The 13,694-nt window shown below is 40.2% G+C and overlaps 1 protein-coding gene across 10 annotated transcripts in view; it reads right to left on the bottom strand.

Annotated features, from left to right (window-relative positions):
- LOC105207684 (polypyrimidine tract-binding protein 1) overlaps positions 1-13,694 on the bottom strand; it is a 478,610-nt gene that overhangs the window by 295,248 nt on the left and 169,668 nt on the right. The window contains exon 1 of one of the 10 annotated variants that reach the window (XM_039457819.1): positions 1,057-1,077. The exons of the other annotated variants lie outside the window; for them this stretch is intronic. The gene's annotated coding sequence lies outside the window, so the exon portion shown is untranslated. Of the gene's footprint in view, positions 1-1,056; positions 1,078-13,694 lie in introns of those variants that run through there. 10 annotated transcript variants of the gene reach the window in all.

Here is a 13,694-nt window from a genome sequence, read left to right as displayed (position 1 = left end):
TATCTCGGTCGGAGATTTTCAGGCAGGACCACATCCACATCGCATATCGCACGAGCGAAGAGGAGAGGCCCGCTTGTCCGCCGACGGCGCGCCCGGCAATAAGGGAACGAGCGGACGGAACGAGCCTCATGAAGAAACCAGCGAGGGGCTCCCACGGCTCGCAGATTGAGGAACGCAATTCCGTTTTGTAAATGCGTAATGCCACCGCGGCCCCTTTCCTCCTCATACGAGCCTCCGAAGAATCGGACCGTCTCTCCAGCTGACGAGGCAACCGGTCACCGCCGGCGCCGCCGTCGCCGTCGCCGTCGCGCCGGTGTACCCGAGGGTGCAATCGGTTATTTAGAATTTCGCGACCGCTCTCGACACGGTCCCATCGATTTCCCAATCGCCCGCGCTCGTTCCGACCCGTTGTCCCGTCGGACGGTGCGGACTTTTTACTTACTTTGGGCGAAACATATCGGGCAAACGCGTCGTCGCAATTTCCGCGGCAACGAGCGAGAGCGCTGTTCGTTCGGCGAACAGAGTTTTACCCGCTCGCCTAATAAGCATCCTAATCGGGGGCGGCCCATAAACGTTGTTACGAAGTTTTCCGAGAGCGTTCGCTGGCTGTATACACCGGCGGCGCACCGCGGCGAAAGCGCGCTCGTAATCGTTGAAAACAGCGCGTGGTTTCACGAACAACAAAAGTATACGGCGTTCTAATTGAAACGTGAATTCGTGAAATTCAAAACCTACCACCTGGAATTTATTACGGGGAATAAATCTCGCGCTGTTTATCGCTAGTCGCCAACTGACTTGAGAACTTTGACGATAACGCGAATTGGAAGTCTCTCGTTCAGTTCTTGCGACCGTTAGCGGTCAAGTTTTCGACACTTAGTGTATATGTTTTCACTCTGTAATTTCACTTTCGATGGAAGCGGAAGAAGTTCAATGCTGACGGAAAGGATCTCGATGCTAAAACTCATCCACGGTGAAGGAGATCCTCTCGGCAGCGAATCTCCTCCGAGTCCAGCGAGAGAGAGATAGATCTTTACGAAACTTTCGACCTTAACTCACCAACTCGGCGCGCGCTGAAGTCTTTTGTCCCTCAAGAAACGAAAAGCAAACTCACCTGAAATAAACAAAGGAAAAAAAGATTAAAATCGACCGGAGACACAGAAGTAACCAGAAGTAGTCAGAAATACAAGTAATGCTCTGTAAATATTATTATTGCTATTCCCAAACATTCGCCGTTGCAATCGACAAAACTGAACATTCGTATTAAGTTAATCGATATGCGACTAATGTCTTGCTATAATGCACACTAAGAGAAAAAATTGTAGTGATGGCAATTATAAGGGAGACAACCATAAATTTTGTTAATAGAATTATAATATATAGTTAAGTGCAATAACTATATTATAATTATTACAACTAAGTTAATGGTTAAGAGCACTAATAAAAAAATAGTTGTAATATACTATATAAGATAGTAATTACAATTATTTTTTATTAGTATATATTATACTATATACTATATAATAGTATATACAGTGAAGCCTTCCATGTCCGAAATAACAGGGAGACAAAATTGTTCGGATAATAGAATAAACACATTTTTATATTAAACTTTATTTATTCCAACAGAAACTTAAATTTTTAACAAAAAAGATTTCATTTATTTAAAAAAAAATTAAAATTCTTTACGTAAAAAAAAACAAAATTAATTTCATAATGTTTTAACATTCGAATAGTAGAACGTTCGGATATTAAATATTCAGATAATGGAACTTCGGATATGGGAGGCTGTATTATAATTCTGTTAATAAAATTTGTATGGTTGCCGCCACTACAATTTTTTCTCTCAATAAAATATCAATGACTGTTTGAATTAAATGAACAGTTTCAAGAGAGAGTTCGTATTCGACTAATGATAAATACAAAATGTTAATATGTGTATTGTAACAACAAATTCTGCCAACGTAAAGTTGTTGTAATTCCATTACGAAATTTCTCTCGTGCTCCACGGCGATTGCCCTCCTTACAAGATTTACACGCTCCGAGGGCGACGAAAAATTCCGCGAGTTTGAAGCGAGAAATTGGCGGAAGTTTGCCAGAGTCCGAAAGAAGCATTGGATGTAACCGGATCTACGCTAAACGCGAACTTTCCTAACTGTCGCATAAAGCGAACGTAACACCACGGCTACGTGGCCTCACGACATGACGGCGGATTTACATGCCAATATTTAAATTAACAGCTCGATAGAGAATCGCGGGTTAAACTTGCGAATTAAATAATTAAATCTCCAGATGGAAATTTCACAAAATTGAAACGCCATTAGATTACTTTCGTTCGCTCGTTGGCTCCCGAAATATCGCTGCTTCTTGGATCGATAATGTTATTCCCTAAAATCGGAATCAGTGGAATTTTACTGATTTCAGTGCTATACGTATAACGTCAATTAGTGATATAATATATGCACTGTTTTTCAGACAAAGAAAAGAAGTTAAAAAGAAAGAAGAAAATGTATAGAATAAGGATAACAGAGTAAAATAAGAAAAGCATGTAAGTATATGTAGTATTATATATACTAAGAAAAAAAAAGTTGACTGAATTTTTCAACTTGATTAAATTTCTTCAGTTCAAGTATTTATGTGTTTAACCTAAATGTATGAAATACATGAGTACTTCAGTTTAAGCGTTTATATTTAATTTAAATACATACGCGAAAAGGACAATTTTGATGAAATACAGATCTGAAAATAATTTAAATCATAAAAAAATGTATATTAGATGTTTAAAGTTGTTGAACGCTAAAACTTTTTGCAGTAGTGTCATCATGCCTGAACATTAGTAATTTTAACAGTCCAACATATTATTTTCTGATTCGTATGTAGCTAAATTTTTAAACACTACGATAAAATTGTTATTTTCGTGTGGTAAATATTTAAACTAAAAAAGTTTAATCAAATTAAAAAATTTAGTTAAGGTAACAACTTTTTTTCTCAGTGTAATAATGAAATTGTGAGTACGATGAACGTAAAGTATACCATAAGGATAAGAAGATGAAAGGCGTGTGATAATACAGTAAAGTATATTAGATTGTAAAAAAATTGTATGAATATAATGAAAAGGAAATGTAATATAAATTTAAAGAAATGATATAAGATATAGAAATAGATATTATTATAATAATATAACTCAGAGAGGCATTACAAAACTAGCCATTTAGTTAATGGATAAATGTGTGAGATAAGATAGGAATGTAAACCAAGTTTCTTGTTGGCCATACGTATAAGCTGAAAAAATAAAGTTCTATTCTATATGCATTGTCTTTGATACTTGTTAACGATAATACATCGATTCCAATACTGAGAAAAAAAATTTATTAAAAAATTAAAATATTTAGTCCGACAAGTGCAACTAAATATTGAGTTGGTTTAATAAATTTTTGGTTAAAAACTTTTAATGGTTGACATAAATGAAGAGTATCTTTTCTGTGTAACTAAATAATAATTGCTGAATCAACCCGATCTTTAGTTGATCGTATTAGACTTATTTAGCTAATTTTTTTCGCAGTGAATCGGCGAAAGTACCTTCATCTTAATTGGAAAACAGTGAAAACTCACAATTACAAAGTATAGCATTGCAAATCAGAGAATAACACATTGATTCCGCTTCAGAGAGCACATGCAAAATAAAATCATCATAGTTCAAAGACGCGCATTCCGACACGCTCTCATTCAAATGTAACACACGCGAATCGATGATGGCCGATAAGAATGAGAGTGACCAGCTCGTGAGACCGTTTGTAAAAAAAAAAAAGCGCGAACGCGATTGCATAAAGCGATTCCGCAACCTTGGCAGTATCGGCACGCGATGACAGGCCAATAATTCACTGACGTAATCCGCGCAGTCATCGTGGCTAAGGGCTTTATCGCGGGCTGCGCGCAACGAACCGTTACAAGATTTGTCACGGTCGTGTAACAGGTGCCCGGAGGAGGCTGCGTCCGTGCGCGCCGCGACGACGTTCCCGGCGCACGTTTCAACGCGGCGCGCCACGCACGCCGCTCGTTTTCCACGCCGGCTGTCGCGTACGTGTCGCAGCGCATCGCACGTGGACTCTTTTGCGTTTCGTCGCAATCGCGCATCGCGTAGGGAACGCGGGAACGCGGCGAAGCGAAATGCGACAGCGACGGGTGACAGCGGTTTCGCGCACCGTCACTGAACAAATTAACCCGTGAACGTTCAGCGTCACGAAACGGCCGCATTTCTCGAAATTGAAGTGACCGGCGCGTAGCCGCGGACCTGGTGCTTTTGCACGCACGTGTTCACATGTGGAATTTAACGCGGTTTAATTATACTCTCTTTAATTATGCTCTCTAAATCTGAATCAGTGAAATTTTACCGACTTGCGCTGCTATACACTGGGAAAAATAATTTTATTGTATCAACAGGGCGTGTATCGTTGTGTTTTAATGAAACCAAAATTTCTGAGTAATAGGAGAAATTTTATAATCGAAACGTTTGATAAACTTTATTATAATCTGATAATTCCTACAAGGTTTCTGATTCGTCCGGTTTTCAATAGACGTATTGGTTGAATCTACCAGATCTCTGAATAATGCAACGGGACTTTTTTTCAGTATAATTATAAACTGATCAATGATTAATCACTGTCTTTCGGTGATTCCGATTAACAGGGAGGTACTCTCGCTGATTAGAAGCAGTGTATTATTATTAAAAAACCATTCGTATGTCACTAATTGGTATACTAAGAAAAAAATTGTAGTGATGACAATTATAAAAGAACAACTATACAAGTTTTGTTAATAGAATTATAATATATAGTTAGGTGAACTATATAATATAAATATAAGATAAATATATAATATAGTAATCACGACTATTTTCTATTAGTTCTCTTAACCGTTAATTTAGTTGCAATAACTATAATATAGTTCATTATAATTCTATTTAAAAAATTTGTATGGTTGTTCCCTTACAGCTGTCTTCACTATACACTGTTAAAAATGTCATGAAATTCAATGTATTTTTAAGTTAAACATTAAATTTAAAGTACATTAATTCCGCTGCCGATTTTTAATAGTGTAGACGGCAAAATCCAAAGTAATGTAACGAAAGCAAACTTCAAGCAGGCACATTACAAAAAATTTAATCTTGTCAAACTTGTGTGCACTAAATTTTAGGCACTTTTCAATTATAGATGCATTAAATTTAACGTACTTTACCTTTAACGTTCAACTAAAAAATGCATTGAATTTTATTTTTAACGATGTAAAGCGTAGCACTGAAAAATCAAGCTATTCAGTATGCTAATATAAATAACACACTGATTCCGATTTAGAGAATACAGATATTTATTATATCTCAATTTCTGTTTCCTTTTTAACGTCTGTGTATATTTATTTTTATCGGCCTCGGGATGTCGCTTTTTTTTTATTGATGATAAAAAATAGCGCGGTACGATATAAAAGCCGCTCTCTCTTGTAAACAGTCAAAAAGCGCATGCAACAAACTGGCCGTTCCAAATGCGTGCTCCCATTTATTTTCAGCGTTTGACTCAACCATTCGACATCTCTCGAAATTGCACGGAATCCTCCCACGCTTTTGTCCGTATGTTACTTCGCGAAAATCATCGCCAGAATAAGTCAAGGACGGCAATCTCGGTTATATACTATCGCCAAGATAGTTAAACAGTTTTTTTAACGTCACTTGTCTTCGACTAAGAAGTACAAAGATAAAGGAATAAAAAAGAGAGAGAGAAATACTTTTACATGCGCACACATTGTGTGTCAGCAAGGAACACTTCCGCAGCCCTTCGTCCCGCACAATTTCGAGACAATATCAGCGTTTCAGAACGAAACACGATGAAGACGACGACGACGACGACGACGACGCACGGCGACAGTGGCGAGGACGGATTCAAAATGCTTCACCTCCATAGGAGAAGGCTGCGCGAGGCGAGAACGTTCCAGGAGTAACTTTGCCGATCCAACTTGTCGTGGCCAAAGCTCCAACTTTCACAGTCGAAGTTTCCACGAGTAGCAGGCGGAGAGACAGACGGGGGAGGACGAGGCCCCAGGAGTTTGTCTCCTCGGGCCTCGCACACGACACGCGACGATGTGCCTAAATTTAGCGCGTTTCGCTCGCAAACCACGTTAACTGCCGCCGATTAAAGGAGCGTCTATAGTGCAGTCGTTACGATGTTACAACGCTGCGACGACGGACCAATCAAATCAAAGAAGATAATGTAGGCACAGTAAATCTTGCGAAACGTCACTATAAAGAGTCTGTGCAATTTTTCTTCTTTGATCTTTGATCCATCGCAGCGTCGTAACATCGTACGCCGAAAGAAAGGTTTCTCTGAGTCAAGAAATATTTGTTTGACTCAAAGAAATTTGTGTACTGTTACACGCTTAAAGATAAGTTTCTTTGATTTGAAGAAATTTTTTGGTTATTTCTTTTATTATAATTAAAGAAATAGTTTGATTGTGCAAATCTTTTCTTAAACAAAAGAAATATATTTTTAAAGTCGGAATACCTAAATTATTTCTTACATTTCTATCAGTGCTTTCTTCGAATTAAATAATTATTTGTTTAAATTGAACAAATAATTTATTTACTGTTAAAAAGTCAATAACGTCAATTTTTTGAAATCAAATAAATTTTTAGTTTCCACAAAAATATTTTCACTTCAACTTAAAAAAAACCAAGTTAAAGAAACGATTTCATTAATTTAAATATAATTTTTCTCTGGGTGTAACGACTGCATTGTAGACGTTTCCTAATCCTTCGAGAGAATTATTTTGTAGATAGAAGAAACAAGATTTGACGAGAAATTCTAAGTAAATTTCTTTAGAGACACGATGCGAAAGTGGCTCTCGTTTGTTCATTCGAGAAAAAAAAACTCAGAAAAGGCGCATCGCTAACTTCTCGTGCCCCTCGAGAGAGGGTCTCGTTATTTGTTCGCAGCACTTTGCGAGCGATAAGCGAGGAGCGAAACGCAGAAATCAAGCGGGGGGGAGGTTGGCAAATTTTACATAGCGGTTGCGTAAGTCACCCCTGTATTAACGTAATTCGCGGTGGCACCGAGCGCCGCGCGCGGCTTTTTAATTAAAAGTACCATGCCGCCATTATCTCACGAATTTATAATCGCGCCTATCCATCCCCGTCCCTTCCCCGCGCCGCGGAAGTCGGCCTTTATTCTCAGAACACGAGACCTTAATGAGCAATAATTCAAATTTTCTATGCTTTTCCTTGCGGTGCAATAGAAGAGGTAGCGGCGGTGAATATAAGCAAGGGGATGTCCCCATCGCGAAGTAACATATTTCCTCTTTAACAGGATTTCTTCCGGTTATGATAACCAATTGGTCTGCGTCTTACATTATGTCGCGTAGCGGGAATGTTCCTGTCATTTTAACAAGCTAGTCCCGAAGCAATAATTCCAGTACATCATTTGCAATTATTTATAATTATTATTACCAATCTTTTCGTCTCTTGTATTTTCGTAGAGGAAAGTCGCTAATACTAACACTCCATTTTATTTTTTAATAATTCTGGATAATTTTAGATAATTTGGATAAATTTTTAAACAAAAGCTAAAGATAAAACTTTAAAAATATAAATACAAACTAGAAAGTGTCTTCAGTCGATTTTTATAATACTATTTCGTATTTTGTAATAATTAATGTTTTTGCAATATGATCCAAAGAGTGCGTCTGAGAAATTGGGCCTCAATAGGTGGTAATAGCAAAATTCAAACACGGCCGTGTAAAAAGGAGTTAGTAATAAAACAATTGATAAATCAATAAATTAAATAATAAAATGTATTAAACGCACAAGTTTATAAAATTAAAAAGAATAAAATTCTTTCAGTTTAGACGTTTTTTCAGTACGTTATTAGTGGATCTGTCGTATTCGACGCTATTTTTCCTGCCTTAAGAATTAAAAAAAAATATATATAAAAATTCATAAACCATCTATTACCCATTGTTGTTGATTCGTAGGTATTGTCTAGTTTCATGGATAGATGGTTCCTTTACGCAGCACAGCGATTTTATGTTTCAAACCGCCTTACGCATTACGAGGAAAATATAAAAGGGAAAAATATGAACAAAACAATTTCAGAAAGCTACAAACATAAAATGATTTAATAATGTCAGTAATATATGTGTTCACTTTTGTTTCAACTATGCAATTTGCACGAGAAAATCGCAAATTTTAGAGAAATTGCAAATTTTATTTTTGCTTTAGCAGATTTTATGTAGAAAAAAAGCCATAAACTATAAGCTTTTATTTTTTTTGATTATCTAAACACATCATATTTTTATCAGTATTAATACAGTGCAATGTTTAGTTTTTGAGAAATATGGAGATTCCGCTTTAGGAAAGGTAAATAATATTAGCAACTTCCTCCGTTTCGAAAAATAAATATTCCAAAATCATACGATACTTTGTGTTTTCATCTAATTTTCATTAAGATAAAATTACATGATATTATCATTTATGACGGTAGGCTATTACCGCAGCGGCGGGTTAAGAGAATCTGCAAATATAATCGACGCGAGAGAGCGGCGGCTCCAGTGCCGAGTTGACGTATCGTTGAGCAGACACCGGGAATCGCTGCTGCGAAGCGCGAACGTGCGTTATCAAGTAACGTAATCCCTGGGCGAGATAACCGAATGACGGTCGCAGTTTATTCGAATAACTGCGGACGCGAGGCTCGACCTGGGTGGCTGACTTGACACGGGAAGATTCGTGTCGGCAAGGAGAAAGAAACGAAGACGCGCGCGGGCGAGGACAAACTTATCGAAGAAGGGAAAAAAAGCATCTGACACCGCCGCCCTCGCAGCATTTGCATGCTAACGAGGCAACACGGTCAGGCCTTTCTCCGGTCGACCCCCGCCCCGATGAAGTTTCAATTTATTCATGACGACCACCTTCCCTTTCCCCGGGATACATTATTGACACAGCGCAAAATACAAAGGATGTTGGTCGAAAATAAGAAGCAAGGAAAACTTGATGGATTATTTTACATTAGCCATTCACTGTTACACGTGTTAATTTGTTCAACTTAAACGAATTTTTAATTTAAAAAAAAGTACTAACAGAAATATAAGAAATAATTCAGCTGTTCTGATTTTAAAGATATATTTCTTTTATTTAAGAAAAGATTTATGATGCTTATCAAAACTAGTTAATTCCAATAAAAGAAACCAAAAAGGTTCTTCAAATCGTCAATTCTTCAATTTTAAACCGTATAGCAATGCACAAATTTCATAGATTCAAATCAACTTTTTTTGACTCGAAGAAACCTTTTGGTGGGTGTTTTTACTCTAACTGTAATATCGCGATGCACTTTATTTATAAAAGAAATTGTTATTTCAATCAATGACTGAAGTGCAATTAAGGGAATCACTTATGTGTGCATTATGGAGAATTTATTTTACGTATTTGCAACCCACGTGCACGTAAAATGCCAGTCAAACTTGGAGCATAAATTGTCAATTTTCTAAATCGTCTACACGAAATTTTATTTCTTTATCTAAATCAGTAAATGTAACGTTGATCGAATCCAATTTCAAGTTGTCTGATTTCTATCGAGGCAACTGCGAGAGATTTTCTCCGAATGTCGACGTTCGAGTGAAAACAAACGATTGACTTGACACGTAAGAAACTAGAACCATGGTGATCTTTCCTTAGTCCTTCATTAATCAGACACTATCAGAAATGAAATGAAGTGTAGCAAGAGTCAAGAGGAAAACGCCGAGAGGCACACTTATCCACGCGTCTCGTCGCCCGATAAACTTTCCACCGCGGTAAGAAAGACATAAACGAAAGTGAAGGTTTGTCCAAGTTATTAACGCACATACAGTTTCCCAGGAACATCAGGATTCGGACGTTCGCACGTCAAAAACTTTCGCGTGGCTACAATTAGCGGGGAGAGGGTCTTCAATTAACGAAAACGCACCCGTCAAGATTTCTCTTTTTTTTTGTCGTCAGCGCCGTTTGAAAGTCCAACCATGCAAATCGTGTGAGAGTAAACGAATTGCGTGGAAAAGGTGAGTGTGAAGAATGAGCGAAAAGAAGAGAGAAGCATGCGAAGGGGGCTTCGCCAAGGAGAGAAAGACGTTGTCCCGGGTTCGTTGCACTGGAACGACCATGAGCGCGATTTCCTTGTGTGATATACCGAGCCGCGCCGCAATTCCCGAGATCGATTTTAATTGGCCGTCCCACTCGCCCCGAAGCGACGTGTGCCTATCAATCAGCTGGCTTTTTCTTCAACAGCTGACTGCTGTCTGACACACTTGGCCGCTGGAAGATAAGGTAGAAACTCCGGGTTCATCCGCCGACGGTAAGGAAGCGAACCGAGGGGAGCCCAAACGGTGCATCGTACCGACCAGAAATAAGCCTCTCGTAGATCGCCTTCTACCGAAAAATTATTCTCCTACGAGACACCAGGCCTCCTTTGAACATCGATAAAAAGCTCCCTCGCTTTCCACGGACGGTCGGGAATATTGTCCCCTTGGAAGAGCTAAGAGATCTAGAGAATTCAAGCGTTCTAAGCAGTTGGTCCGCGGGATTCTTTGCAAAATCCTCCAAATGTTTCTTCTCATTCAACTACTCTTTCTCTTCCCCTTAAATGAAAAAAAAAAAAAGATCCGTCTCGCAAAACTGGGAAGGGCATCGGAAACCAGAGATAACGCGACCGACGCTTCGCTTGCGCTCGCCTACGTCTCAACTGCGCGTCGCGTTTCACTGCGAACTTTTGCCGACGCTTGTACGCGGCCGCGATTTGAATTACAATCGGCGCATCCCGCCGTACCGTGGCCGTCCATCCGTTCGTCCGACCGTACGTCCATTCGACACCTCTCGTTAACCACCCGCCATTCCTGTGTAATTTTATGCTAAATTTCCCACCGCCGGCGCCGCGCTGCTCCCGGTTTGCCGCGTCGTCTCTTCTCTCTCGCCGCGTCCCGTTTTTCCCATATGCGCCGAGTTATTTTCTTCTCCTTTTTCCTCATCCTTCCTTGCCTCCTCATGCGTTGCCAAGCCAGTGGAGCAGCCGCGCTTCCGCCGGTCTCTCGTCCCTTTCTCTTCCTCGCTTCCCGTGCATTTCCTCTCCTCTTTCTCTCCTCTTATTTTCCCCCTGATCCCTCCACCCCCCCCCCCTCGTTTCTTCCTGCCGTTCTGTTTTTAATTCCCCTGCCCCTTCTTCACGCGCTCCTGCACCAGATTGCTCGGGACGATAATCAACGGATGTTCGCCGTGTTCCTCGGAACAATGGTAAGGAGAGGAACCGGGTGGAACAAGAGCCTCTTGACACAGCACTGGCTGGCCTTGGCCTTGACGATTTTGCACCGCATCGCCCTGCGGCCGCGATCGTGCGTCTCTGGCGTTTTACGTGCACGTGGGTTACAGAAAATAAATCACCGAAAGTGCACACGCAAGCGATCCCCTTTATTTCGTTTCAGTCATTGAGGGAAAATAAGAATGCGATTTTTTTTTCTTTTTAATCACATAGCGATAATTGCGGTCGATGCTTTCGATCCCTTGATTTGTTCTACTCCAATTACGTTTGACAAATTAACACGTATAATAGTGAACAATTAACTATTCAACGTTTTTTTCTCTACTTTCCTCCTAGTCCAAACATAATTAGGCCATCAGTGCCTAATTATGTTTTTCGAAGAGTTTTTGAGTTCTAAAAAAATCTAAAAAAAATCCTGATGCGTCCTTTCAACGTTCAAGAATACAATTTTATACGTGGAAACAACGATTTTATTGAGGTATCCAAATATTTAGTTGAATACAGATTCAAAAGTAATTTTGTTGGATCATTAAAATAATTGTGACAGATGTTCAAACGCGATGCTGCAAAAATTTTGACATTCTAGCAATTCAGTTTGAGTGCAACATAATTATTTTTACGGTTAACAAAATTGTCTTTAGATCTATATCCAACTAAGTTTTTAGATACTTTAGCAAAACCGTTCTTTCCGTGCAATGATATAACTGGAAACGTTTTTCACTTTTTTCATACGTGTCCAAATTTGAGGCAAAATAATTCAAACTAAAATTGAAAATTCGCCTGGTTCTTGAAATCCCCGGTTGGACCACGAAGACAACGTAAAATAAATATCATATATAAAAAGATGAGTACTGAAAAAGAATATAGTTATCAAATTTTTAGTATTATATCCATCATATACTAAATTTAGTTATCAAATCCTTTTTTTCAATGAGCAGAGAAAACATTGCGGAAAGCGAGTTTTGCACAGATTACAATCGATTGCTTACTTTTAACCCGCAGTCGGGTCAGAAGAGCAACACGGCACAAAGCAACGACCTTCCCCCGTTTTAATTTTATCACGTCGCCAACACGTCGCCTTTCATAAAATCGTCATAAATCTGCCCCCCTCCCCCCGCCCAAAACAAATGCAGTTCGTTTAGGAACTGAGGCCGGGAGCAAAGTTTCGCGGGGTTCACGAAGAATAAAACGAATCGGCGCGAACTCTTCACCCAGAACTAATTACCTATTTTCGTAACCCGCGCGCTCATCAAGAAACAAATTAACAGAGCGGGTCCGCTTTATAATTTCGTTACGTTAACAACGCGTCGCGTATTTTTGCGGGAAGATTACGGATGGCGTGCAAGAGGATCCAAACGAAGATAAATTTCGGGGCGCGAAAAAGGATGAGAATGAAGTGACGCAAGTCTCTTCCTCCCCGTCCCCCCGTCCCCTCCCTCTCTTCTTGACAAGTTTATAAAAGATAAAATAGATCGGCCTGGATTTTCCCGGAATCGATAAACGCTCGATTGCTCCCCGTGTCCTCCTAAATTCGTAAAATCTCCGATAAGGACAACCCCGCGTTCAAACCGCACGAAAATTTCGTCAGAATCGCGCGGGGATAAAATTTTCGAATAGGAAATCGATGGAGTTGAAATATACGACGCCCCTTCACAGCCACCTCTGGACAATAGACGTCACATCGCATGTACAACCGATATCCGGACGCGAGAGCGGCTCGTACGAGCGACTAAACGAACGAACGAACAAACGAACGCACGCACACGTACGCACAACTCGTTTTTACCGCCACTTGTTGGAGCACTGCCATATGTCGTCGAGACGAACATGCGTGCGCCTCGGGAAATACACGTGTGCGTGTACAGCCTCGGGCAAAAATCTGCTCGAGAGCCGGCGAACGCGTAACAGCTGACAGCGAGTCTCTCTCTCTCTTAGCGACGAGATATCTTTCTTTCGGCCGGAACGAGACCTCTTATCGTGTTACCGCGTATCGCCGCGTTACAACGTAATTCCCCGAATTAGCGATGCGTCAATCCGGATTAATGTCCCTTTGTGTCAAAACTGCAGTATCGTTATACGCGCCGTAAGTTATCAAGACCGGTCCACGAAAATGATACTGCGAAACGGTATTCATCCGGGGGGGACAACGCCGTGATAAAGACCTGCAATTCAGGAGAGCGCCGCGACGATGCGTGTGGCCAGTAGAGTAATTCCGTAGTGGGACATGACCGGACTCCTGAATCGGCTAGAAACGCGAATCCAATTGACCTAACGGGTCGAGCTGAGTAATTGGCAATTGTCGGCCGACGTTGCTGCGCTCCATTCGTCTATCGCTACGAGCGCTCTCAAGTCGCACCTTCCGCCCACCTTGCACTTTTC

The sequence above is a fragment of the Solenopsis invicta genome, chromosome 15, assembly GCF_016802725.1.
Source record: "Solenopsis invicta isolate M01_SB chromosome 15, UNIL_Sinv_3.0, whole genome shotgun sequence".
NCBI classification, from domain to species: Eukaryota; Metazoa; Arthropoda; class Insecta; order Hymenoptera; family Formicidae; genus Solenopsis; species Solenopsis invicta.
The sequence above is the reverse complement of the archived record's forward strand: the minus strand, read 5'-3'. Positions and strand labels throughout refer to the sequence as shown.